This window comes from Triturus cristatus, chromosome 10 (genome assembly GCF_964204655.1).
Source record: "Triturus cristatus chromosome 10, aTriCri1.1, whole genome shotgun sequence".
Classification (NCBI taxonomy): Eukaryota; Metazoa; Chordata; class Amphibia; order Caudata; family Salamandridae; genus Triturus; species Triturus cristatus.
Window position 1 is genome coordinate 1,043,061,098 of NC_140593.1, and position 26,938 is coordinate 1,043,088,035.

At 51.1% G+C, this 26,938-nt stretch overlaps 1 long non-coding RNA gene across 1 annotated transcript in view; it reads right to left on the reverse strand.

Annotated features, from left to right (window-relative positions):
- LOC146796516 (uncharacterized) overlaps positions 1-26,477 on the reverse strand; it is a 176,421-nt gene extending 149,944 nt beyond the window's left edge. Inside the window, exon 1 of the long non-coding RNA XR_014969934.1 lies at positions 26,182-26,477. This is a non-coding gene — a long non-coding RNA (uncharacterized LOC146796516). The remainder of the gene's footprint in view (positions 1-26,181) is intronic.
- Positions 26,478-26,938: the final 461 nt, after the last annotated feature.

Below are 26,938 nucleotides of genomic sequence, written 5' to 3' on the forward strand. Positions count from 1 at the left end.
ATTTATAACCCACCAATAGTCTGTTTTCTGAGGAAAGAATGCTTCTGATATGTTTTCACTTACCATCATTTGCCTCTTACTTGGGGTTTAAAAGGACCGAGGTAGGCTGATTTAATATGCCAGGGCACCCCTTGCAGCCGTCAGCTTCTTTGTGAAGCTCAGGGGTGCGCTGGATGTGGGCTCTGCTCCTTGGTAAGGAAGGCATTAGCAGGATGGGCAAGGCTAGGGGGCATTGTTAAGGATGGGAGAAGGCAGCTTAATGCACATAGGCTGGTTGTACTTTTAGATAATTTGCACAGGGTATGCAGCTCACCATATGAGGTGGCATTGTTTGCAGCCGCATTCGCTGTCGCCATCTACGGGCCTTAGTAGTTGGAGAATTGGTTGGGAACTCTACAGCAGACCATACTGGTAGATTGCAGTGGTTGGATTCTCAAACGGATCATGAGAAACTTGCTTTTAAGCTAAAGAGATCTAAAACGAACTCAGAAGAAAGGGGGGCCCTCATTGAACTATGGGCCCCCCACAGTTCCTTGATCTGTCCAGTTGCTCGCATGAGGGCATACTTCTATTTGCAGCCCAGCAGTGGTGCTTCAGCACTGTTTACACCTTCTAATGGTGATTGTCGATCCTGTTACCAGTTTTCTGTATTTTACACAGTGCTCATAAGTCCTTTGGGGTGAATCCAGCGGTTTACGCTTCACATTCTAATAATATTAATAAGATCTTTATTGTCTCATTAATTAAAATCATTACAGTGAGAAAATTGAAGTTAAACACATTAATTCATGCAAATAATTTACAAGGGAAATGCTATTTCAATAACCATAGGAGTTGCATAAAACTCAGACCAATATAACTACAGATGTTATAACGTTTTGAGGGTAACATGCCATACTGGGAACATTGACAACGTGTATTCACATTAACATCAAGCAGAATGGGATTTTTGCCTCAAATTATATATTACAAAGCTATTCCCCATGATCACATCATTACAAGCCATTCCATAGATCCAATAAAACCAATAAAAATATAGTATGGAGGACATATTGACAGTCTTAAGGATGTTTCAGATCGTACGATAATCTAATAGACACTGCCACAGTCTGGTGTAGTGGTGAGTTTACTTTTAAGCAGTAAAGTGCATATGTGCTATATATTGTGTACACTTATGCACATTAGTCTGGTGTAGTGATGAATCGTAAGTAGGAAAGTGCATGCGTGCATTATATTGTGCAAAATGTTAGCGTGGCGTGAGAGGCAACATGTAACTGTTCGTTGGCAGGTTCTCACCCTCTAGATTATAAAAGCAGAGTTTAACAGAATTTGACGCCCTTTTAATAAACGTTGGCTGATGGTCACCATGTGTAATAAAGTTTCATCAGAGGCATCACATAGACGGCAGCTGTTAATTAGCCCTTTTTTGTGTCCATGCTGGGGTTCCATCCTTTGTTGGACATCTAGCAAATCTTAACCTGAACAATTTGGTGCCAATTACGATCCTGTAAAAACCGGGTACAAACCGTCGGACGGAGCATAATCTCCGTCCGACGCGTACCCGGTCGTCAAAATATACAAACATGGAAGTACGTTTCACACGGAAATACCATTTCCGTACGATTCGTACAAAACCCCGACCGACTAAAATAAACATACAAATGTGATCCGGGAAAGCGCCGACGTGACGTCGGTACGCACGCCGCCTGCCATTCACGAACCAGGAAGTACGATTCGCACCGACGTCATCCCGCACGGATAATATTTTCTGGCAGCCAAAAAGTGCCGGGAAATCAGGACGACGCGAACAAGGAGGACCTGTACGCGACGGACAGACATGGACCCGAACCTACGTGTCATCCCGGCCCTCATAGCAGTCGACCTCCTCTACAGGTTACGACGCGGACGCCGCAGAATGTCAGAACAACAAAGGGAGCGGGGAAAGGGGGGGGGGGGCAGGACCAGGGGCAGGCCACAAAACCCCCACCAAAGTCACACAGCACACATGCCCTGGACATACCTGACTCTCAGGCCCTGGTCACTACGAGGGGGTGGGGGTGTGTCCAGCAAAGCCAGCGTCCGCCACAACAGAAGTGCTTGACGACGCGAACCGGCAACACAACAATACAGGTATGTCCCGTACCCACGCCTTAAGAGCGTGGGTACGAGTCGTACCCCGCCCACACCTCCGTCACACCAACAATGGCGGGACGGCTGTACCCACGTGGCAAAGGCCTGGGTACGGCCCGCACAAGCATTCCATAGCGTGGGTACGGATATGTATGGACCGTACCCTCACCCGCGTACGTATGGAGCGTACCCCCCACCCCAACAGTGTAAGTACGACCCGTACCCTCACCCGCGTATGCATGGAGCGTACCCCCACCCCAACCGTGGATGTACGACCCGTACCCTCACCCGCGTACATATGGAGCGTACCCCCACCCCAACAGTGTAAGTACGACCCTTACCCTCACCCGCGTACGTATGGAGCGTACCCCCACCCCAACAGTGTAAGTACGACCCGTACCCTCACCCGCGTACGTATGGAGCGTACCCCCACCCCAACAGTGTATGTACGACCCGTACCCTCACCCGCGTACGTATGGAGCGTACCCCCACCCCAACAGTGTAAGTACGACCCGTACCCTCACCCGCGTACGTATGGAGCGTACCCCCACCCCAACAGTGTATGTACGACCCGTACCCTCACCCGCATACGTATGGAGCGTACCCCCACCCCAACAGTGTAAGTACGACTCGTACCCTCACCCGCGTATGCATGGAACGTCCCCCCACCCCAACAGTGTATGTACAACCCGTACCCTCACCCGCGTATGTATGGAGCGTACCCCCCACCCCAACAGTGTAAGTACGACTCGTACCCTCACCCGCGTATGCATGGTGCGTACCCCCACCCCAACCGTGGATGTACGACCCATACCCTCACCCACGTACGTATGGGGCGTACCCCCACCCCAACAGTGTAAGTATGACCCGTACCCTCACCCGCGTACGTATGGAGTGTACCCCCACCCCAACAGTGTAAGTACGACCCGTACCCTCACCCGCGTACGTATGGAGCGTACCCCCACCCCAACAGTGTATGTATGACCCGTACCCTCACCCGCATACGTATGGAGCGTACCCCCCACCCCAACAGTGTAAGTACGACTCGTACCCTCACCCGCGTATGCATGGAGCGTACCCCCACCCCAACCGTGGATGTACGACCCATACCCTCGCCCGCGTACGTATGGAGCGTACCCCCACCCCAACAGTGTAAGTACGGACCGTAACCCCACCTCGTATGCATGGAGCGAACCCACACCCGTGTATGTTCTAAGCGTACATATCCTGAAATAGGAGGGTTGGGTGCAGAGTCTTCTCAGCAGTGCCCAGACACAGGAGGGGTATGTGCAGAGTCCTCCCAGCAGTGCCCAGACACAGGAGGGGTGGGTGCCTATCACTCCTAGCAGTGCCCAGACACAGGAGGGGTGGGTGCAGAGTCCTCCCAGCAATGCCCAGACACAGGAGCGGTAGGTGCAGAGTCCTCCCAGCAGTGCCCAGTCACAGGAGGGGCGGGTGCCTATCACTCCCAGCAGTGCCCAGGCACAGGAGGGGTGGGTGCCTATCACTCCCAGCAGTGCCCAGACACAGGAGGGGTGTGTGCAGAGTCCTCCCAGCAGTGCCCAGACATAGGAGGGGTGGGTGCCTATCACTCCCAGCAGTGCCCAGACACAGGAGGGTTGGGTGCAAAGTCCTCCCAGCAGTGTCCAGCCACAGGAGGGGTGGGTGTAGAGTCCTCCCAGCAGTGCCCATGGAACGCAAAGGGTGGAGTACCCACAGATACAATGCCCACAAATGTCAGTTAGGTGCACAAAGACCCTGCAGTACATGTACCACATGTGTGCGAGGCTGGAAGTACACACATGCATAGCGCCTAAAAGAGGACATGTCCACATGAAGTCTTCTCAACAGTCTACACACACAAGTACAGTGACCACCAAGGATGCCACAAATGATGCAGGTGGAGACATCGCACAGCATGCATGTGCACAGTTGAAGGAGTCCGTCACACCCCCAGCTGATGTAGACACAGCTCAGCACCACATAGTGGAAACACCCTGTAGGGAAGATGTCAGGTTACACAGAGGAAGGAACACACCTTGGGACGATGTCACCATGCAGTAGCTGCTTACATGAACAAAGTTATGTAGCCAACAGCTTGTGATGGCACACAGATACCAGGATCCACCCTATGACCAGCACAAGACTACAATTCCCACACACCCAACACATTATCACCACCCAAAATAATGGGGCAGGTCGACCAACAGCAGTACCAGACAGACAGTAGTGTACTAAGGAAAAATAAATTGCTTTATTCAGCATCCAAAAATCAGTTTGTCCCTTGAAAGTTCAAAATGTACAATGCCCATAGGGCAATCCAAAGGACGAATCCAGGTAGGGGACACAGTGGTACGCATGTCCCCTAGCTTGCCTGCACAGTCAGACTCCTTCGTCTTCCAGAGCGGGGAGGGCATCATGTGGGGGGGAAGGACCAGGCACCGCAGGGACATTAGGGCGAAGGGTAGGCGTCGTGGGTGCAGGGATGGAGGACTCCACCACAGGGGGTGGGGCAGGGCCAAAGGTGGAGGCCAGGATGTCGCTGCACACCTTAGCAAGGTCCTCCAGAGACTCCCCTGAACCCGAAGGAACCACAGGCCCCAAGGAGGGGGGGGGGCGGAGGGATGGGTCGCAGCGCCACTGGGGGAGGGTGTGAACAGGGGGGGGACTCAACCACCCTGACCGGGGACTCCCTTGACCGCTTGTGGGGTGGTGTCACAGTGGGGCTCAGGGACAGAGCGGCCATGAAGGAGTCTTTGCCGGACATGTGGCCAGGAGAGCTGAGGGGAGGGGATTTGGAGGGAGTGGATTGGGTGGAATGCGGACTCCCACTCTGGCTGCGTGTCTTACGTTTGCCCCCCGACCCAGTGGGTGTGCCTACTTCACCCCGCGTGTGCGTGCCAGGACGTGTGCGTATGACCTTCCCTGCTGGTGTGGTGCCTGTGTCTGTTGTGGTGGGTGCATGCTGACGTCTGGGTGTACGTGGGACAGGCATGGGAGTGGGAAGTGTGGATGGGTCAGGGTTAGGGGGTTGGACGTAGCACTGCAGGAGACCCACTGCTGCAGTCAGTGTCGAGTCAATGGACCTCAGCAAGTTGCGTTGGTCAGCCTGCGATGAGAAAATGCCCTCCAAGTATGCCTCCATGTTGTTCAGCACTTGGCTGTGGCCATGGAGGACATTAAGGATCGCAGCCTGACCAACCTGCAACTGCCGCTGGATGTCCACAGACTCGGCATTAGCGGCAGCAGTGGAGACAGGGGCAGGGGGTGCGGTGCCTGGCAGGAAGGAGACATGTGGTGACCGGGCACGCTGGGAAGGGACACGAGCAAGTGGGAGGCGGCTGATGGCAATGGAGGGGGCGGGGTGAGATGTTGTGCCGCTGTCAGCTGCTGGTGCAGCCTCCGCCCACTCGGAGAGATCATCCTCGGACCCGTCAGCTTCATATTCTGTCGTGCCAGTGGACAGGTCCTCGGCCTCACTCTCCTCCGCCTCAGTTCCACTCGATGTGCCAGCCACGATGTCAACGCTGGCACTGGTGCTCGGTCCCTCCGCTCCGTCTGTGCTCATGTCTCCCTCCGTGTCCCCCGACGATGCTGTGGGCAAGGTAAAGAGACAGCAATTAATCATACACCTGTAAACATATGTCACATGAGTCCAATCTACATAGGTTACAGTGCATAGCCTGAAAAGAAAGATCAGTAACATCTACAAAACAAGGTACAGATGTAGGGCATGCAACACACAGTTGGTTGACCCACCATGCCACTGAAAAACCATGGAGAGCATGACACAATAGCAAATGACATGAAATGGAGTTTGACAGAGGAGCCAGGCCCTGGGGACAATCCAGCACTGCATCTGCACCACACAGCGTTGCCGAAAATAGGGATGAGCAGGGACCATATCCATGAACTTGAGGCACATGCTGCATAGGTAATACTGAAAACATGCCCACCATGACTGGCTCACTGCACCTTGAGTGTATGTCCAGACAAACATCACACACTGGCCAGACCTAGCAAGGAGACATCAGGTCATGACATGTAGGCTTTGCCCGCACCAACCACCCCCTACATGAGACTATTTGTTGAGACACAGGAAGTACTTACATCTCTTAGTCTGGGTGAAATACACAGGGGCTGCATAAATGCAAGAATGGACACCAAATACCCAAGGTGCGCCTGTCCAAATAAACATGTACAAATGGGCATCATCAGATGATTGTAACAAGACACACAGGCACTGGCCACCGTGAGTATGAACAAGGAAAATCAGGTCAGGCTGTACAGTGGACACTTGTACTACATTTACGTCAATATACATGGTGCCAGGGGACAATGGCACAGAGCACAACCTATGCTGTAGACACTGAGAGTGTCCACATTTTGTGATGACACACATGACACCTAGGAAAATATGCCCCAGGGGACAGTAGTGGCCACACAACTCCATGGTCCTGAATGGGAATGACAGCAACACACGCCACCACCCCTGCACTATGCATATCGCACACTCATGCACATCATGTCACAGGCCACAACATAGGACATGCGTGCTGTAAGGCATGACACATGAGACTAACTCCCATGTCTGGACTCAGCATCAGTGCCAACTGACATGGAACCCACAAGTACTGAACTGGACAGGGCACAGGCAAGGTCCCAAAACCTGTTACACACCACCCCCACACATGATGCTACAGGCATTGTTCACGTGGAGAAAGTGCCAGCCTACATAACCTTGTGAAGGAGTGACTACACACAGACCAGGGAACACATTGCAAGGAGGGGAAGGGAGGATGGAGAGCACCGCTATACTGTCTAACAGGATCTGCACAGCACCTTTAAACCCTGGCAGTGTATCCATGCAACTGTGCACTTACAAATGCTGGTGACACACAACAAACACACAGGTACCTACCCCCTTCCTGCTGCTGCTTCTCCTGCAAGCGCCTCTCCAAGTCTGGAAATACCACCGCCAGCACACGCTTGTGGATGTGGGTCAGACGGCGGCGCCCGCGGTTCTTATGGGTCTCAGGTGAGTCCCCCAGCAGGACCCGTGCGATCCTCCGCGTCCAGCACCGGATATCCTGCCAGCGTTTCCTCACCTGGGACAGGCGCCGCTTGCGACTGTCCGTCTTCCTCACGGCACTGACGGCGTTCATCCATATGTGCTTCTTGGCAGAGGCGCCTACCTGTGAGGATGAACAAGTGACACTACATCAATACACCTGGCACATGTCACAGAGACACATATTAGAACCAATTTGCTGTTTAAAACAAGGCATAGTATGCATCCAACGCATTGCACCTTTGTCATAGGGACATGATCCTCTGGGGAAGGGCAAAAGCAGGAAGTGCCATTGAAAGTACACAGGTGGAATGAGGGCACCGACACAATCAATGATCCAGCCTCACACTGTGCATAACAAGCTACACCAGGATAATTTGCAGCACCTCTAAGCAGTCACATGCCACAGGCCACTGACGCTACCTCAGCAGAGTACACAGACACACACAGGCACAGGACATTCACCTGCCATTGCCAAATGCAGCGACAAACCTCACTCTGCACATGTGCCACTAGACGGGGGGGCTCATAGGTGTGGGGCTGGCTCTGCACGTCAGACACACAGCACTGCTCCCTGCTCACATCACATGGCCAGGGTATATCCATCCCTCATGCAGCCCGGGTGCCACACTCCACATATGCACCCACCCACATGACAGGGGACTCACACACACACCGATGTCCAGGGTACGAACACATCATGTGGACACTCTCAGCACAGGTACACAGAACTAACACACATCTGTGGGTACAGTCACCTGTCACACTGGGCTGACCACATAATCACATGAGGACTGTAGAGGCCACATTCCCAGGAGGATAAGACAGGCAGAATGTGGCATGCACCATGCAGTGATTGTCACAGTAAACACAATGCAAGTGAGGACGGCAGACATGCACCACAGCATGCCCTGGCTGGGAGACATCAGGCATTCCCCCCCCTGGGACCCCCCCTAAAGTACATAGCATGTTTGTCACACCTGGACACAATGGCAGAAGTCACAGTCACAAAAAAGGGACACAGTCTGTGCTAGTGGACTCTGCACTCACCTGATACCCTGGTCGCCCATACAGCAGGGGGTACTGTGGGAGGATCACATCCAGCAATGCCAGGTTCTCCTCCAGGGTGAAAGGCTGTGACCTCTCCACAGCCCTTGACATGGTTCCAGGGAATCAGTAACAGCAGCTGGGTCGTAGAATCCAAAGATGTGCAGGCAAGTGCTCCCTCATGGGACCTGGCTGCCTTATATCTGCCTTGCTGGCCTGTTTCATGCACAGGAGTACAGAGTGATTGGTCACTCACATTTGCATCCTATGTTTCCTCCAATCCCTTCAAACCTAGCACAGTCAGTGTGTTCTTCTTGTGTTTTTTTCTTGAGCATGATGTCAACTCCAGAACCACATTGCAACAAAGTAGATTTATTCAAACTGACTCCTGCTGTGCACCTGCTTAAAAAAATTCAAACTTTAAACTTGGTCTCCATGACAACCAGCATGCATGTAGACCTTTATACTTGTCCCTCATGTGTCCCCTATGTAATTTGGAGTTTCACACACATGTACGGTGCGTACCAGGGCCCTAGGGCACCCCAAAAGCATAGCAACGGCCCGTACAGGCGTGTGTACAGTCCGTACCACTATGGGTACGCATACGCGAGAACACCCATAGTGATAGTGAGCGCACACGCGTGTGTACGGTCCGTGCCACTATGTATACGCATACGCGAGAACACCCATTGTGATAGTGAGCGTAGCACGCGTGTGTACGGTCCGTACCACTATGGGTGTGCTCGCGTATGCGTACCCATAGTGATAGTGAGCGTACAGGCGTGTGTACGGTCCGTACCACTATGGGTACGCATACGCGAGAACACCCATTGTGATAGTGAGCGTACACGCGTGTGTACGGTCCGTACCACTATGGGTGTGCTCGCGTATGCGTACCCATAGTGGTACGGACCGTACACACGCCTGTACGCTCACTATCACTATGGGTGTACTCGCGTGTGCGTACCCATAGTGGTACGGACCGTACACACGCCTGTACGCTCACTATCACTATGGGTGTACTCGCGTATGCGTACCCATAGTGGTACGGACCGTACACACGCCTGTACGCTCACTATCACTATGGGTGTACTCGCGTATGCGTACCCATAGTGGTACGGACCGTACACACGCCTGTACGCTCACTATCACTATGGGTGTACTCGCGTATGCGTACCCATAGTGGTACGGACCGTACACACGCCTGTACGCTCACTATCACTATGGGTGTACTCGCGTATGCGTACCCATAGTGGTACGGACCGTACACACGCCTGTACGCTCACTATCACTATGGGTGTACTCGCGTATGCGTACCCATAGTGGTACGGACCGTACACACGCCTGTACGCTCACTATCACTATGGGTACACATACGGCAGCACTCCCATAGTGATAGGGAACGTACACAGGCCCTCTGAGCGAATGTACGGTGCCTTTCACACATCACAGTGGTGACAGGCAGCACACCGGAAGGAATAGGGCTGACATACGTGTCCATGGATGGACATCAAGGCATTGTCTGGGCAGTACTACATGTGTGGGGCACAGGTGTGAAAGGCTGTGATGTGGCACATCACTCCTGAGTCGAGAAGGCACCAGATGTATGATGAGATGTGTACAGATGTCATGTGTGATGGTGCAATGTGTGCCAGGCATGCCCTTAATTCCTTTGACATGTGTGCATGTCGTACTGCACACTTGGGATGAGCGTCACTGGCATGGCACAGTCAACAACACATGCAACTGTCCCCTGATGCCCGCTACAGGGGTTACCACACCAGACATTTGACTACCCACGGTGCACGATGTGTCTATGTCATGTATGTGTGGGGTGTTCCCATTAGCTTGATGTTGGTGCTCCCTCAAAAGCATCAGCTGTTGCAGCAACCAACATGTGTCTGTGTGTAGATGGACATGGCACACTGTTACACACACCAGGCCACATGTGGTATCGGATGTGAGGTGCGTATGTATGCATGGGACACGGATTAGCGTCACAAGGACATGTCTGCATCCTCTCAATTAATGTGTGGTGAGTCATTACATGTACACCTTATTGGCAAGGTGTGTGGGCTGTCCTAGTGTGATGTCATGTGACCTGTGGCTCTAGTGTTCCGCTACCAGTCTCTGAAATCGACATCCTACTTCTGCTGATGTGTTGATGTATGTCACTCCTGTGTTGCGTCTGGCTGTTCACTTACACTGGGACACAGCTAATCCCATGCCATGGCATGTGGAGGTTCACAATCTCCGTGTGTAGCTGGGTCTTGGTAGGAGTGTCACCTGGCAGCCATACGTGTCCAGGGCATGTGGCACATACCTGACTCCGTATGTCGCATATGTGTATTGACAGATTAACATGTGCCCAGTACAAATAAATTGGCGTTGTAGTGCACTCACTCTTCCTTGTCACTTCCAAATTACTGCAGAGCGCCGCCTCTTCCCCGACCAATTCCGGACTTGGCTGACATGCGGGAGAATGACTGTATCCGGTGCTACCGCTTCCCCCAACAATTGATTGAGGAGTTGACGGCGAGGCTGGCACCACACCTGCAACCGCTGCACAGGTATCCTACGGCACTGACACCCAAGCTGAAGGTAATGGCAGCCCTACATTTTCTTGCCACGGGTACCTTTCAATATACCACAGCTCATGTTAGTGGCATGTCCCAGAGCATGTTCAGCCGTGTGCTGCATGATTTCTTAGAGGCCATATTGCTTCACCTGGATGAGTTCATCCATTTCCCTACTCCTGAACAGTTGACTGGGGTCAAGCGTGGATTCTATGCCCTGGGAGGGATGCCCCATGTCATTGGGTCCATAGATGGGACACATGTGGCTTTGGTACCACCACAGGCACAGGAGGTAGCGTACAGGAATCGCAAGCACTACCACTCCATCAATGCCCTTGTGGTGTGTCTGTCCAACATGGTGATTTCACATGTCTGTGCTCGTTTTCCAGGATCAGCACACGATGCCTACATCATGAGGCGTAGCAGGGTGCCTGAAATGATGACGCAGCTGCGCAACGAACGAGCATGTGTTGTTGGTGGGTACACTCTGTCTGTCCTGTATTTTGCGTAGACTTCCAGCACGACCGCTTCTCCTGTCCTACTTATGTCCATGTGGTTTCCATGTAGGGGACGCTGGCTATCCCAACATGCCATGGCTGATCACGCCTCTCCGCAACCCCATCACACCGGCCCAGTTCCGCTACAACACCGCCCATGGCCGGACAAGGCGAGTGATAGAGAGGACATTTGGCCTCCTGAAGAGCCGATTCAGATGCCTCCACAAGACCGGCGGCGCCCTCCCATATGCCCCGGCGAAGGTCTGCAAAATCTTCATGGTCTGCTGCATGCTGCACAACATGGCAGTTGAGAAAGCTGTGCCACTCATCCTGGATCAAGATGATCAGGACCATCCACCCGTGGAGGACGAAGAGCTTGGCAATGGGGCTAGTGATGTGGAGGATGTGGTTCTGCAAGAGGACATCCGGAGTCGGCTCATACGCGACTTCTTTGCTTAGTGGTGAGTACCAGTGTCTGTGTGTGCACGCATTGGTCCCCGTGTGGCATGTGTTGCGATGTGTGTGCCCATCTGCATGTATGCCACGTGAGTCAGAGGTGTGTGTGGATGTGTCACTGGTGTGATGGTGCCAGTGATGAGTGTATTTCCCCAGTCATAATTGTGACCTAGCATGTTGTCATCCTTACATGTGTCGAGTACATGCACATGCAAGTGGCTGTGCTTTTTGTGGCTGACTTCTTGTGTCTCTCTCATCCCCAGGTACTTGCGCATGCCGTCTGCTGGTTGCATTGTTGTGGCACTGCTATTCCTCATGGACACGTCATCGTGTGCTGACTCAGCGTTACACGCACGGACAAGTTTGGAAGTCTCCTTAGGGTAAGGGATGCATCAGGGGTGTATTGGGTGTGGCAGTTGTTTACGATGTGTGCACACTGCCCCTGTCGATGTTTGGTTCCTCTGCAGACATGTCGCATCACCATGGGACATATGACATGCAGCTGGGTACACCTGAATAGGTGGTCAGACTTGTTGACAGTCATCTGTGATGGGATTGTGGATTGTGATGATGGCATCAAAGTGTGTTACACTGCCCTCGGACACATACGGTTTGCATTGGCTTGACATGGTGTGGGACTTCCACATCAGAGGATCAATGGTGTATGGCAGCCTCTCCGTGAGCAGCAGGGGGTGTTTAGCTGTTAGCCGACACTTGTGTGCCAGTTCCATGGCTATCACGCATTTGTGCTGCAGAAGGGGGGTTCCAGTGTTGGACCCACATGTTATTCCACATGACCTGTTCATGTGTACTCCGAGTTGCCTCTGCATTCCCGAATACATGACTAATAAAGGTGTCCCTATGCCTCCAAGGTGCCTCTTCTCAGTCAATGCTGGTGTGTTGCCACGGTGCATCCGGCATGTCTGGCATGGTTTTCCGTGATAGTGGCTATGTGTTTATGTGTAAAGTAGCAAGATGCAAGCAGTTTGTGTGGGATTAGACTGTGTATTGTCCATGATGTCCATGACTGTGTGGGTATTGTGACATGTGCCATCCCCATGCATCCGACGTTGGCCAGGCCACCATTCTCTGCATCCACCTGACTCAAGCTTGCAGGACATGGTCCTGCAACCTGTCCACACATACCTGGGTGCCCCACAGGACACTCCACATGATCCCTGACCTCAGCGCATGGCTGTCGCTGTACTCAATATGTCTTTCGGCACGGTTGTGCGGCCACCCCCTCAGCTGGTTGGGCCCATCACGGGTGTGTATGGTGCTCCATGTCTGTCTTGCCTATTACAATGTGACCCATGTGTGTCCTGTGCCAGACTCAGGCCCCAGGGTGTGGATGGTTGAAGTCAAATGAGAACTCAGGCATGGTTAGACTTTACAAGACACATGTAAGGTAATAAAGCAAAATGTAGGCATCTTCTCTTTATGGTGTAACTTTTTATTTTGGTTGGGGTACGTGGGGGGGGGTATGACATGAGGGGCTTTGCGGGTGTGTGGAATCCAAAGTTCACTAGGGAAGTTGGTGTCCTTGCCATTGGATATCCTCAGAGTCCATGCCACTGTCTTTGTCAACATTGGTCAGACAGTGACCAGCAAGTCCATGTGGCAGAGAATGTCTTTTGCTGCTGTGCTGCTGTTGGTCCAATGGGCCAGGTGCCAGGCCAGGTGTCCTGGGAGATGGTGCTGTTGCGCTGACCCTCACGGTCTTTTCCGTGGACGACCCGCCCTCCTGCGGGGACCCTCAGAAGCAGGCCGTGACGATGTTTGGGATGCTCCGTCGGATGTATCCTCCTCCTCCTGATCCCTCCCTGTGGGTGGTGATGTTCTATGCCTGCTGGCACAGGGAGGGTTGCCCATGTTGTCGGCCATCCGACGGAGTGTACTGTGAATTCCCGTGAACACCGTCACGAGCTCAGCCTGTCTGTCCTCCATATGCCATTGGTGTCGCAGTAGACAGGCATGTTGCTCCGCATGTTGCTGGGCCTGCTGGGTCTTGATCTCCTCGAGGATGGACACAACCTGGGCCATGCCCGTGGTGTCCTGCCGGTATGTGTCCAGGATGTTTCGGACATGGGAATATACCGGTTCCGCAGCCAACCGGTCAGGCTCGCGCCTCCGCCGTCCTCTACTCCCACCACCCCTGCCCACTTGCACCTGGCCTGCCCTTGTGGGCACATCGGGTCTCCGAGACCCCTGAGGGGTGGCATTGGCGTTGTCGCCTGCCTCCTCCTGGGTGCCCGGTACACCGTGTCCCTCCTGGCCAGCCTGGCTGCATTGTGGTGGTGGGGCAGGGATCCTGGGTGTCTCCTGGGATGTGGCAGGAGTGGGGGTGGTGGTTGGCCCAGTTGTACCAGACGCAGGTGCTGCAGGTGGTTGGACACCAGAGGGGCCAGGTTGGTTGGGTTCGTCCACGGAGAGGTGAGAGCCGTCGCTGCTGGTGGGTCCGTCATCCCACAGAGCCGGGTCCTGTGAGTCATCCCCCCCAGTGTTGGGGGGTAATCCACGACGTTGACCTGTGTGTGAGAGAGACAATGTTAATTTTCTTCCATGCAACATCCGTGTTTCATTCGTTTCTAAGTTGGCACATTTCCTCTGGGAATTTGGATATGTCTTGCATTCCACTCACAGTGCACTTGTGCATGGGTATGTCCCTTGGCCACAGCTTTTGCGACTTTACCTATGTGTGGCACAGTCTTACTTGCTGCGTCAATTGTGACTGCAGTCAGCAGTGGAGTGAGCAGGTGTGGCGAGCCATGCATTGGCGCCTTCCGCGTTGCACTGTACGTGGGCACATGGAGTTGTTCCACACACTTAGATCATGCAGGTAGCTGGCGTTGTGCTCGTGCACAGGTTGAGACATGGCCCTGTGTTTTGCCATGGAGAAGAGAGGGGGATTCAGGCACTGGCCACCCTTGTCTACATGCACGCAGTCCACCTGCTGACGAGCAGACATTCCCACACCCCCCAAGGCTGAATTGGTCTCCCTGTGTGTCCCTTTCTCACTCCCTCTCTGTCCCCCTCTCCCTCCCTCTGTGTGTCAGCCTCCTCCCTCTGTCCGTCTCCCTGTGTCTCCCTCCCTCTCTCTCCCCCTCTCCCTCCCTCTGTGTGTCACCCTCTGTCACCTCAGCCCAGCTTCCTAGGCACACACTTTTTGCAGATCTTTGAATGGCCCTTGGCTTGTTGATGTGAGTTTGTTTCTGATCTCCAGGCACCCATTGGGTGTAGTGTCTGTGTCTGCGCTGCTCCAGTGGTGGTGTGTGCTGCCACTCTTTCACAGTGTTGGCTGTTCATTAGCTGCTGTCATGTGCAAAAACGTGCCGTCACCCCCATGTGTTGATGCAAGGCGTGCGCCATTTGCTGTCAAGTCTTTCCTGTGTGGGGACACACTGTTTGTCTGCCTGTGACCTAGGCCAAATGGGCAGGGGGCATTGTTGTCTGCTTCTGAGTTGCACTATGTGATTTTTTGGGCACACACTCCCGCCATCCGGCTTACCGTGTCTTGTGTTGGTGTTTTCTGTGGCCTGTGACTTTGCATTGTCCAGCTGGGTGCATGGGGCATGGTGGCGCCAGTGGCATGTGCATGTTCATGGAGTGTGGTTGAGTCATGCAATAGCTTGGGGTGGTTGTGTGCCTGTTTGTGAGTTTGGTTGTGGATGGCGTTCCCCCCATGTGAGGTGAGTTGTTTGTGTACTCACCTGGGTCTCGGAGTCCTTCTAATCCCTCCACTGCCACCACCGGCAGTATGGCCATCACCCTCTCCTCCCAGGGATGGTAGTGTACGGGTCTGCGGGGCGGCCCTCCTCCAGTGACGTTGGCCTGGTTGTGGTCGTCGGTCATTTTGGCTCGGACCCTCCTCCGCAGATCGTACCACCTGGCTTGGCATTCATGCCTGGTCCTTCTGGTGGCCGCAACAGCATTCACAGCATCGACAATCCTCTGCCACATGGCTGTTTTATCGGAAATGATGGTCTGTCTGACCAATGTTCCAAAGAGGTGTGGCTCGACTCTGAGGATTTCGTCGACAAGGACCTCCAACTCTTGGCTAGTGAACTTTGGATTCTTGTTAGTGGGCATGGTGAGGGGTGTGGGTGTGGATGGTTGTGGGGGGTGTGGGTGTGGATGGTTGTGGGTGTGTGGGTGTGGTTGTGCAGGTGTGTGTGTGTATGTGATGAGGGGGTGTTTGTGAAGGTGTGTGTGAAGGTGTGCAAGTGTAAGGTGTACTAAAGGTTCAAGTATGGTGCTGTAGGTTGTCTGTGGGGTCTGGCAGCAGTGGGTATGTTGCAAAGGCTCATGGTTTGTGTGTGTGGGCCCTTTTTATTGGTCCATTGGTGGGTGTGGCTGTGTTTGAACTTTGGGTGGGTGTGTTATAAGGAGTGATAGTGTTTTGGGCCTCTGTTTTGGATTTTGGCAGTTGCAGGTCAGTGAATGTGTTGTTTTTGTGCTTGTTGGACATGTTTTGTGGCTTTGTGCCATTCGAATGGTGTATTCTTGTGTTGTTTTGCTTTGTCCTGGTTGTGTACGTGCGTTTTTAGCGTGTGTACGGTGTGTACTTGGGGAATTTTGTTGTACGGTGCTGTCCTTGTGTCTGGCTTGGTACGACTCGTACATGCGCGATGTTGGGTGAAGGTGCTGGTGTTGGGGCCTGGGGTGTGCTCCGTACTTGGAATGTTGGTGTGGGGGTATGCTCCATGCATACGCGGGTGAGGGTACGTGTCGTACATTCACCGTTGGGGTGGGGGTACGTGTCGTACATTCACGGTTGGGGTGGGGGTACGTGTCGTACATACACGGTTGGGGTGGGGGTACGCTCCATACGTACGCGGGTGAGGGTACGGGTCTTACATACACGGTTGGGGTGGGGGTACGCTCCATGCATACGCGGGTGAGGGTACGTGTTGTACATTCACGGTTGGGGTGGGGGTACGTGTCGTACATTCACGGTTGGGGTGGGGGTACGTGTCGTACATACATGGTTGGGGTGGGGGTACGCTCCATACGTACGCGGGTGAGGGTACGGGTCTTACATACACGGTTGGGGTGGGGGTATGCTCCATGCATACGCGGGTAAGGGTACGTGTCGTACATACACGGTTGGGGTGGGGGTCCTGTCCGTACATACACGGTTGGGGTGGGGGTACGCTCCATGCATACGCGGGTGAGGGTACGTGTCGTACATTCACGGTTGGGGTGGGGGTACGTGTCGTACATACACGGTTGGGGTGGGGGTACGCTCCATGCATACGCGGGTGAGGGTACGTGTCGTACATTCACGGTTGGGGTGGGGGTACGTGTCGTACATTCACGGTTGGGGTGGGGGTACGTGTCGTACATACACGGTTGGGGTGGGGGTACGCTCCATGCATACGCGGGTGAGGGTAGGTGTCGTACATTCATGGTTGGGGTGGGGGTACGGTCCGTACATGCAGGGTTGGGGTGGGGGTGCGCTCCATACGTACGCGGGTGAGGGTACGGGTCGTACATACACGGTTGGGGTGGGGGTACGCTCCATGCATACGCGGGTGAGGGTACGTGTCGTACATTCACGGTTGGGGTGGGGGTAGGTGTCGTACATACACGGTTGGGGTGGGGGTACGCTCCATGCATACGCGGGTGAGGGTATGTGTCGTACATTCACGGTTGGGGTGGGGGTACATGTCGTACATTCACGGTTGGGGTGGGGGTACGTGTCATAAATACATGGTTGGGGTGGGGGTACGCTCCATACGTACGCGGGTGAGGGTACGGGTCTTACATACACGGTTGGGGTGGGGGTACGCTCCATGCATACGCAGGTGAGGGTACGTGTCGTACATACACGGTTGGGATGGGGGTCCTGTCCGTACATACACGGTTGGGGTGGGGGTACGCTCCATGCATACGCGGGTGAGGGTACGTGTCGTACATTCACGGTTGGGGTGGGGTACGTGTCGTACATACACGGTTGGGGTGGGGGTACGCTCCATGCATACGCGGGTGAGGGTACGTGTCGTACATTCACGGTTGGGGTGGGGGTACGTGTCGTACATTCACGGTTGGGGTGGGGGTACGTGTCGTACATACACGGTTGGGGTGGGGGTACGCTCCATGCATACGCGGGTGAGGGTAAGTGTCGTACATTCACGGTTGGGGTGGGGGTACGTGTCGTACATTCACGGTTGGGGTGGGGGTACGTGTTGTACATCCACAGTTGGGGTGGGGGTACGCTCCATGCATACGTGGGTGAGGGTATGTGTCGTACATTCACGGTTGGGGTGGGGGTACGGTCCGTACATACAGGGTTGGGGTGGGGGTGCGCTCCATACGTACGCAGGTGAGGGTACGGGTTGTACATACACGGTTGGGGTGGGGGTACGCTCCATGCATACGCGGGTGAGGGTACGTGTCGTACATTCACGGTTGGGGTGGGGGTACGTGTCGTACATACACGGTTGGGGTGGGGGTACGCTCCATGCATACGCGGGTGAGGGTACATGTCGTACATTCACGGTTGGGGTGGGGGTACGTGTCGTACATACAAGGGTGTACATACACGGGTGGGGATTCGACTCGTACATGGGAGGCTGGGGGGAGTGTTGGGCGCGTATGCGGGCACATGTCTCCAAGGTTGCTATGGGAGTTCGGTGCGGACGGTGTTTTTTCCATACGGTTGTGACATCGGACGCACGGGATGGATCGTACTTCCGCGGTCGGACTTCACTTTTCACATTTGTACGGTAAATCGTCCGAGGACGTGTCGGACACCTTTTCCGACCCGAGGACGTGTGGGGAATATTTCCCAATGCGATTCGTATGGACTTTTTCCCATGCGAATCGTACTTGGCAGTTTGTACGGCACTTGTACGATTCGTACGGTAAAAAGACCGGATACGAGTCGGCCGGGGAAATTTTTTACCGGATCGTAATTGGCACCATAGTCTCTAAGGAATGGTTTAAGATTAGATAAGGAGCCTTCATGTCTACCTTACAATGGGGGTTCTGCGCCCTGGTTAAGCATGTGATCAATTAAATGAATAAACTTAATAAATCGGGTGGTTAAGTAGGCTGATTGACCTTAGAGACAACATATAACTGCTTGTCGGCAGATTCCACCCCCTGGATATTAAAAGCAGATTTTAACAGAACTTGCAGCTCTTTTAATAAACGCGGGCAGATGCACACTATGCGTAATAAAGTTTCACCAAAAGCCCCACATAGACGGCAGCTGCTAGGTAACCATTTGTGTATCCATGCTGGGGTTCCATCCTTTGTTGGATATCTACCAAATCTTAACCTGAACAATTGTCCCCTAAAGAATGCTTTAATGTTTGTCAATAGATATGGCTGAGGCGCTAACTTGTTAAACGAAGTGATAACCGACCAGGCAAACGTTTTCCCTGCAAGAGTTTCCTTTTCCATCAGAAATGGTAATATATTAGTTGCGCGATTTAGTATCTCCTTAAGGAAAGTTTTATTTTTTAGATCTGAGTGGCCAAAAGGCTGCAGATTGAAAGTTTGAAGAATTTCAGTGTAGTAGTTTCTCCAGAAACTGGCATAATCATATATCATTATTTCTTGGCAGCACATTTTTGGTAAGGTGCACGGTTCGGAAGAGAACAAAAGATATAGGGGCATATTTACAATAACTGGCGCATCCCTGCATTTCAGCATGGATGCGCCAGTTATTGTGCGCCACAGCTCCGCCACCATGGATGCGCCGCATTTACAATGTGGCGCACCATGGGGCAAAAAAATAGTGGCGCATTGCTGGAGTTGCGTTGCAAGCGCGACGCAGCAATGCTCTGGGGGCCCTATCTTGTTATTGCTGCGTCAATCCTTACGCCTACTTCAGGCAGGCGCAGGGTTTTGACGCAGCATGGGCCTAAAAGTGACTGAGTGAAATCTTGTAGATTTCACTCAGCCACTTTTAGGAGGCGTTCCTGCGTCGGAATGCCCCCCCCCTGTGCAGGAACGACTACATGTTGCGCAGGGCTTTACAACGTGACGCCTGGGGGCAGCGCATACACCATAATGGGGCGCATAGTCACTGTTTGCACCCGGCGTACCTTTTGAAAGGTGCGCCAGGCGCAAACAGTTATAATGTGCAATACGGCCCCAGGTGTACCGGTTGCAACAGCTCTGTAGGCTGAAGTCACGTATGCAGATGTTCAGGTGTGTGGAGTCAGAGGCCTCTGGATTTCTCAGCTTCGGCAAGTGGTGGAGGAAACAAGAAGTTGTGCAGGACTCCAGTTCCCAGGAGATATCTTTGTTCACCTCTGTGGTAATGACTATGGGCCATATGTATGAAAAACGCGTTTTGCGATTCTCAAATTGCGATTTTTAGGGAATCGCAATTAGAGAATTGCAAAATGCAATGTATGTAGGAGTTACTAAACATTTTGCGAATCCTACATATTCCTTATTTGCGAATCGCAAATTGAGATTCGCAAATAAGGAATACCTTCCCATTCATTCCTATGGGCTAGAAGGCCCATAGGAATGAATGGGTAGACATTCTTAATTTGCGATTCCCAATTAGAGAATCGCAAATTGAGAATGCAATTTCAAGGTTGCAAGGGTGTCAATAGGACACCCTGTTGCAACCCCTGAAATAAGCATGTGTGCACATGTGGCGCACATACATGCCCTAAGGGCATATATGAGCGCCACATGGCACATTGAAAAATGCAAAAAAGTGAATTTTTCAAAGAAATTGCAAATTACCACCAACCTGATGTTGGTGGTAATTTGCGATTCCTTAAGCCAAAATCACACAACTTGGGTGCTTGGGTCCTACATTGCAATTCGGGATTCTTTAAATGCATTTGCAAAATAGGGAATCACAAATTTTGCAATTCCTTATTTTGTGAGTGGGTTTTTGTGTGCTACATTGCAGACTGCCTAAATTGCAATCGCAAACGCTGAAATTCTGCGCATTTCAGCGTTTGAGATCGCAATTAGGCTTCATACATATGCCCCTGGTAAAATTAGGATGCAAAACACTCAGCGAATGCATTCTACAGGAGTTTGCTTGGCTAGGTCTGGCTTGGTCCCACATGATACCTGGCCGTAAGTGGGGTGAGCATATTTTCTCTCGTTGGAGAAATACAGGAAAGTTAAACAGTGGCAAAGCATTCAATCATTGCATAATAGCATGCAGAAATGCAGACCAGCTTTTTTTCTGTATGCCTAACTATTTACGCTTGCGAAGACGCCTGAGAAGCTGCACCATTTGCAGCTCTCTAAGATGCCTGTTGAATTCTTCAAAATATGAGAGCATATTTCCCACTTTCCTTTTCAATGTTTTATTTATCAGCCCCTGATGAATGAACACACTGCTTTAGCGGGTGCCGTCATGCAGTGAGGTTCTGAAGGCCGTGCACCGGTGATGCCTCATCAGACCTGTTTGTGCCTAGATGTGCAGGCTGGATCGATGCCCACCATTGGTCCCGGGTAGCCAGATACAGGCCTGATTGTCAAGATGACCACTATGTAAATTTGTTCCACTTATATTTCTTGTGTTTAAATATATTCCACGTGGACAGCCTTAAAATGTGGGCTTATGCCGTACACGCCTGCCTTGTTTACGATCATGGATGGCTGCGTTTCTGCACAGTGGCGCAGGGCGTTTGTCATGGGTCCCAGCGTAAGGGAGGAAATGGCCCCCCCTGGCAGCTGTTTGAATTATAAAATACAGCAATAATCAGGGTTCAGTGGGCTGCTCAGGCCTCTAGGTCCCAGTGCAACTGCACCTGCTGCACAATGGCATTGGCGGTCCGTGCAGGTAACATCGGTGGGGCCGGGTGAGGGCTGATTTTGAGGGACTATGGCGAGGGAAAATTAAATAAATAATTGATTTTCCCCCAGCATCCTACCTCGAAATCCCCCTAACCCGACCCCACCGCTGTTACCTGCAGGGATAGCGGCTGCACAATGGGGAGCTACGCCCCTGTTCCTCACACCACAGTGTCGAGAAATTGCAAGCTCTTAATCAGTGGTTCATGCCAAGAAGCAAAATGGGCAATCGGCAATCCCTGTATCAGCTCTTTTATCTGTTAGAGAGATGGGCACCGTCGCCCGCTGGAGCCCTGTGCTAACAGATTCACAGATGGTAGTGAGAAACTGATTGCTGCTGAGCAACAACGATTCTGCCAATGCGCATGCGCCCTTCCGGGTGGGGGCTTCTCTTGGGGAGCAAGTCATTCCTTCTCTATACCCGCTCCCCTGATATCAGTCGCCGGTACAGCAGATTCACTGCTCCACTTTGAAGGCTGCCGGCCATAAAATGTATCCCATCTGAGTCACCTACGGGCGAAGACGGAGGAATAAAAAAGTATGCAGGGCATTTACGACATTTATTTCCTTGCTGTGAAGGAAAACATTAAATATGACAATGCAAGGCCGCTGTACTGCAGGAGATAAGAATAAATTGAGGAAGGCATAAAATGGTAAACTAAGGTTTATTATGTTCTGTGCACAAATTTTTTTTAGTGCTGGTCCTGCACGTGTTATATTACTATTTAAAGCGTGGTTTAGGGATCTCTGCATTCTTTTTACTATGTGCGGATTTCTTTTTAGGTCTGGCTTGACAGAGAAGCTGTAACCAAACCTTTTGTGATCAGCAGAAAAAGCCCTTTAAAAAGCACTACTGAGAGAGGGGGCTTGTCTCTGCGCACATGTTGGGCCTTATTACCAACAAGCTGCGATAAACATCGCAGAGCGCGCTTAGTGCGATTAGTTTTATCGCCGGCTATCGCTGGAATATTTAGCCACGCTAACGCTGTATTAGCAACGAATAGCGCTATGGCGTTAAATATTCCAGCGATAGCGTGAAAAACAGCCAGACATCGCTGAAAAACCAGCAAACATCCTGGCAATACGGCAAAATGCTTGCTGATACGGCTATGTGGCCGTAACCCCATAATCCACCTCCCATTACATGCATGCCTAAGTAGGGATTTTAGCAGGTGTAACTTTCAGGCGATATTCGCGGTTAGCGCAAATTATTGTTTCGCTCTGCGGGACTTGGTAATAGGGGGAATGTGAGTTACCGACTGTTTTCAGTCGCTTTGATGATGGGAACGCCCACTTTGCAATCATTAGCGATGAATATCGCTGACATGCAAAGCGGCACCCAAACCGGTCGCTTTCGTCAGAAAGCTGTCGCTAACTGCTGTTAGCGACAGCTTGCTGATAGGGCGATAAAAGAATCGCCGCTTTAGCGGCAAAAAGTGCAGCTAAAGCGGCGATGAGGCCCTTGCTAATATGCCCCGTTGATACTTCTCCCTCATTGAGCACTGACGCCTTTTCGCACTTCCAGTACCCCTTCTAGGATAGCACCCCATAGGATGACTAACTAGAGGTTAAGGGGAACGAGTCACAGCTTTGTAATGCAACCCATTCTCATGAAACAATGTGGTTAGTCTGGATTGTGAATAAGGCTACACGTCCAAGATTACAAACCCTGGGGAAGGCTGATCGTGTTGGAACTGGGGAGGGCCGGCAAATGTTATTTATCAACCTTTTTATATACCACAAATTGAAGTTTTTATCATTGTTTTAGCTTTAAATAGGTCGATTGCTTTTACTGTAATGATGTTAATTAAGTGTACAGTTAATAAATAAATTCAATTCAATACTTCTCCCTAATGGATTCGATTGGGCCGTGGTTGTGTGCTTCCGCAGCAAAAGAGTGCTTGTATTGCACAGATTATGTTCCGAGCTGGTTATAAAGAAAAGCCACTAAATAAAGCTGCAGGTCAATTGGTTCATTGGGGAAAAAACTGTTAGATGTAGTAAGTATACTCTGTTTATTATAAAAAAAAGTTGTGACAAAGACAGTAGGTCTGAATCATTTATTGTGAAATACATATATTACACCCAACAGACCTTAATGGGTGGATTTGTACTACAATGTGTTAATGTCTGAACACAATTGTTTTCTGCATACATTCCTTCAGATCACTGCAGTAGGGAAGGGTTTTGGTCACCCTCTTTGACGTGTTTTTATGGCATTTCATTGGTTTTTATGCCTGGCTTGACAGTACAGCTGGGTGCATAGGTTTATGTGATCACAGGAAAAAGAGCTCTAAGACATTGTACTATGATTAGGGCTTTGGTACCGCGTACTTATTGATCTTGAGTAGAACTATTCCATTGAAAAAAGTTGTTAATCCGCCAAAAAAGTAGTTCCATTTCCCATAAAGTATAGGGAAATGGTAAATGCAGGCCCAAATCAAAGACCATCTGTAGGGACTTTGCATGGTGTTACACCGTGACCAATACAAAAGGAAGGGTTTGACACTGAACTTTGACCAATATTACACTAATTGGTTTTACATTGAACTACTTGTCAAAAGTTATACAAAGTGGCTTTACACTGTGAACCTGCTGACAAATGCAATGTGATGGAGCTTACCAGCACAAACCCGCTGACATATACAAAAGGGAGGCGCTTTACATTGCAAACCCCATGACAAACCACATAAGAAGACATGTTATATTTTTAACTATTTGACAGATGCAATAAGTTTTATAGTGGTAAATCTCTGACAAGTGCAATAGGAAGGGGTTTAGCCCCTTCCATGCTCATGACGGAACGATTCCGTCATGAGCATCGGTTGAGCTGTGCTCATGACGGAACCGTTCCGTCATGGCCCCGCCCGCGCTCGAACCCTTCAGCACCGCGGGGGAATCCGCGCAGCGCTGAAGGGGTTAATGCAAAGCTCACGGTTTACGTCTGGCCACTGAATGACTTAGGGCTTCATTTATTCAGAGGATGACTTGGGGCCTCATTTAGAGTCTGGTTGGCAGGGTACTCCGCCCGTAAAAAAAAAAAAGAGAAAGGAAAATGATCCCCACACCCTGGTAGGAAAATCTTATAGGTTGTCAGCATTAGTATTTTGTTTTACAAAAGCAAACTCCTGCTTTGGAAGTTTGTTTTTGAATTAAAACATAGTTTTCTCAGAGTCTGCATGAAACATGATGGCCGCTCAGCAAACTTTTAGTACCATCAGAAGAGCCACCATGGCATCAACACTTTTAAAGGCACGGAGATTTCCATGAGGATAGCATAGATCATTACATATTGCAGGCAATAGTCCTCCAGGATGACATGACAAAGGTATCTGTGTCGCCCTGGTGGACGGCATAAGTGTGGGCCTTAATGTTTATGTCAATGTATACTTTGGGTCTGCCTAAAATGTTTCATGGGTCGCTCTAGGCAAGACCCCATGGTCATGTTTATGTTCATGTTAAAGTCAATAGGTCTACATTATTGATGGTGACAAAGGCAGTAGGGCTTTCAATTTATATTATAAACAACATGGCAAAGCGTGTAGCTGTAACCCTTTCCACTGTGAAATAACCCTCTGGCTTTCTAATAAGCCCACAAAGTATCATTGCTGTTTTTGCTGTTTTTATTATTAAAGTGTGCTGGTGTGCAAATTGATACATTGTGCCTCACAGATAATGAGAGGAGACTACAGCGTGAGCTGCCCCCGATATTTTTATGGGTATATGATTTGCACCGTGAGGAATCCGCAAGGCCCCTATTGGAGGGGTTTCAATTTGTAATTCCACCTATCTTGTAAATATTTGTAATTTTTCAGTACAGTACAGTATTGTATTGAGCTACTTGCCCCAAATGTGTCAACGGGATCCTTCCTCTCTGGTTACCTGGTGCCTTCGTACCCCAGAATATCTGACTGGGACACTTTTGTGTATTTACGAGTAGTATATTTATGAGTGTGGAGTTTCTGCACATAAACAGATAAGACTTTCCTATCTTTTTAAAGATACTACTCGTAAATCCCTTTGTGAATAGCAAACAACCATAATCTTACGCAAAAGTGTAAGTTTACCTTTGTGAATCCGGTCCTACGTTTCTCGCCCACAGCATTCTGAGTTAGCCTTGGACTGCTCTGCACAGTTATCCTTATACACAAGTGCTGGTGTTTTGTCCCAGTCAGATGTTCTGGGGTATGAAGGCACCAGGTAACCAGAGAGGAAAGATCCTGTTGACACATTTGTGGCTAGTAGCTTCATACTGCCCTTGGACCACATGAACTGAATTTCTCAAATACAATAGGAAGGGGTTTTACATAGTGATCCTGTTATAATCTCCAGTACTTGGTACATTCTCCTCCCCCCTCCTTTCGCTCCACTTGGCCTTTGCCAATCCGAGGTTGTCAACATTCCACAGCTGACTCCAACTGACTGGAACCTGTGGTGGTGGAGGGTACAAAAAAGAAGACTTCTGCTCTTACCTGCGTCAACGTCTTTTTAACATTGGCGACTATTCACTGTGTGGGGACGGTGCACCCCCACCCCCAACTGATACTCCAGTGCAAGCTGTATGATTACTTTCGTAATAAGTACTTTGTAAAATATTGTAAGTATTGTCTTTACTTACATTTGTCGCGCCTTCCTGTCGGTGGTCCATGGATGCCTACACTTTCTACTGTCGCTGAATTCCTTTGGGGCTGTTTCTCTGCACATTTCCTGAAGGAGTTCTGCTTGGTGCCTACTCTCATTGCAGCATTGAGTAATTGTACCCTGCCACTCATGGCGATGTTTATCCCGGGCTGCTCTCTGTAGTCGGATCTGAGACTTCAGTGTGAGAGCGTGGGAGCCTGAATCTGCTGCCTTGCTCTTTGTCGATGGTTTCGGGTGCTCGCCTGCATGCCGAGGTATTTCCGTATTTTCTGGGCAGCGACATTGAGGTGTTGGGTGCGGCTTTCCTCTCTTGCGCGGGGCCCCTCCCTGCGTAGCTCCATTCTCGGCGTTGCTGAGGCAGATTCGGATCTTAGTGTCCCACCCAGCTTCCGTAGTTAAATGTCTTCTGGGCGTCTTGTGCATTAGGAGAGAGCGTTAGGGGCGGTGCCCACAGCCTTGGGCAGTCTCTCGCTTCTCACCTCGTCAGCCAAGATCGTTTTCAGCCACCGTCTCTTCAAGCTTGCCAGTTTTCATGTTATCAAGGGCTCACCTGGAAGAATACTTTTGCCTACAAGGTTCCTCGCTGATAGGCACAGCTGTTTTCTTTTTGACTTGTGGATCCTTCTGTCCATTTTCATTGGTTCGCCTATTCTGCGTGTCATTTTTTCGCTGATAGGCACAGCTGCTCCTCCTTCAGAACTTGTCTTAAGGAATTAGCAGTTTGACAAGTTCTC